Source organism: Penaeus monodon, chromosome 30 (genome assembly GCF_015228065.2).
Source record: "Penaeus monodon isolate SGIC_2016 chromosome 30, NSTDA_Pmon_1, whole genome shotgun sequence".
NCBI classification, from domain to species: Eukaryota; Metazoa; Arthropoda; class Malacostraca; order Decapoda; family Penaeidae; genus Penaeus; species Penaeus monodon.
The window spans coordinates 7,383,110-7,383,385 of NC_051415.1; the positions used below are offsets into that span (position 1 = coordinate 7,383,110).

Here is a 276-nt window from a genome sequence, read left to right on the forward strand (position 1 = left end):
TTGCCAGCCTCTGTTTTTTTCAGGTACTCCGGCAAAGAGAGTCAAGTTGCATTAGACCCAGCTAGCAGATTGACCCGTGAGGCATTTACCAGCTAGTAAGAGAAAGAGCTGATGCTCGTGTTGCAAGAATTTCTCACAGTACATCCATTGAAGGTAAGACGTGACAGAGGAAGTTGTGTAACTAATTTTTCAGGAACAATAGTCACTGGCTTTAAATTGTGGGGATGATTCGTAGGCCTTTAACTGATAATGATATAATGGGTATGAGGATGAAGC

At 42.4% G+C, this 276-nt stretch overlaps 1 pseudogene; it reads left to right on the forward strand.

The window, feature by feature from the left end:
* Positions 1 to 276, forward strand: part of LOC119592336 — a 19,630-nt pseudogene that overhangs the window by 13,379 nt on the left and 5,975 nt on the right.